Source organism: Trichechus manatus, unplaced genomic scaffold (genome assembly GCF_000243295.1).
Source record: "Trichechus manatus latirostris isolate Lorelei unplaced genomic scaffold, TriManLat1.0 scaffold00064, whole genome shotgun sequence".
In the NCBI taxonomy this organism is placed as follows: domain Eukaryota; kingdom Metazoa; phylum Chordata; class Mammalia; order Sirenia; family Trichechidae; genus Trichechus; species Trichechus manatus.
The window spans coordinates 1491505-1493432 of record NW_004444000.1 but is presented as its reverse complement, the minus strand read 5'-3'; positions in this window follow the sequence as shown (position 1 = coordinate 1493432).

Genomic DNA, 1928 nt, shown 5'->3' with positions numbered 1-1928 from the left:
AAGTGGTAACTTTGGTGAAGGGTAAGACAGTACACAATACTGGGAAGCCAGCACAACTTGTACAAGGGAAGGTCATGGAAGCTCCATAAACACATCCAAACTCCCTGAGGGACCGAATTGCTGGGCGGAGGGATGTGGGGACTATGGTCTTGGGGAACATCTAGCTCAATTGGCATAACATAGTTTATAAAACAAACGTTCTACGTTCTACCTCGGTGAGTAGCGTCTGGGGTCTTAAAAGCCCTTGAGTGGCCATCTAAGATGCTCCACTGGTCTCACCCCTTCAGGAGCAAGGAAGAATGAAGAAAACAAGATACAAGGGAAAGATTAGTCGAAAGGACTAATGGACCACAACTACCATGGCCTCCACCAGACTGAGTCCAGTACAACTGGATGATGCCCGGCTACCACCACTAACTGCTCTGACAGGGATCACCACAGAGGGTCCTGAACAGAGCTGGATAAAAATGTAGAACAAAATTCTAACTCACAAAAAAAATACCAGACTTACAGGCCTGACAGAAACTGGAGAAAACCCCGAGACTATGGCCCCCAGACACCTTTTTAGCTCAGTAATGAAGTCACTCCTGAGGTTCACCCTTCAGCCAAATATCAGACAGGCGCATAAAACAGAACGAGACTAATGGGGCACAACAGCCCAGGAACAAGGACTAGATGGCAGGAGGGGACAGGAAAGCTGGTAATAGGGAACCCAAGATCAAGAAGGAAGAGTGCTGGCATGTTGTGGGGTTGTTAACCAATGTTGTAAAACTATGTGTACCAACTGTTTAATGAGAAACTGTTTGTTCTGTAAACCTTCATCTGAAGTACAATAAAAAAAATTATAACAAAAAAAGCATTATGCATAAAAGAAAAATATTGACAAACTGAACTTCATTAAAATTTAAAAGTTTTGCTCTGCAAAAGACCCTTTTAGAGAACAAAAAGATAAGCTACAGAGTGGGAGAAAATATTTGCAAACTATGTATCTGCCAAAGGACTCATAGCTAGAATATAAAGAGTTCTCAAAACTCAACACTGAAAACCTGTGCAGTCCAATGAGAAAAATGGGCAAAAGACATGAAGAGACAGATACAAAAGGAGATACAGATGGCAAATAAATACAGGAGAAGATATTCAGCGTCATTAGAGAAATGACAATTAAGACCACAGTGAGATATCACTACACACCTATGAAAATGACTAACAAGTAGTGACAACACCAAATGCTGGTAAGTATGCCAAAAAACTGTATCACACGTACATTGCTAGTGGGATGGTAAAATGTTACAGCCGCTCTGAAAGCATTTTGGCAGTTTCTTAAAAAATTAAATATGTAACTACCATATAGCCCACTAATAATACTCCTGAACATTTATCCCAGAGAAATGAAAATGTGTATTCACACAAAAACCTGTATATGAATGTTTATAGCAGTTTTATTCATAATAGCCAAAGACTGGAAGCGTGTCCTTTAATGGGTGAATGGTTAAACAAACTTTATACAGCCATACCATGGAATATTATACAGCAATAAAAAAGAATGAACAATTGATACAAACAACAACTTGATGGATCTTAAGGACATTATGCTGATTGAAAAAAAAGTTAATCTCAAAACGTTACCTGATGTTGTTTCAGTTTATATAACACTTTCAAAATGACAAAATTATAGCAATGGATAACAGATTAGTGGTTAAGAAAGGTGGGTAGAGTGAGTGTGTGGCTACATAGAGGTAGCATGAGGGAGATTTTTGTGATGATGGCCCCCGGACACCTTTTTAGCTCAGTAATGAAGTCACTCCCAAGGTTCATCTTGATTGTGATGGTGGTTACAGTAATTTTCTTCTGTCAGTCAGGGTCCTCCAGAGAAACAGAAGCAGTAGGAAATCTACCTATTTATCTGTCTCTATCTCTATCTGTACCCA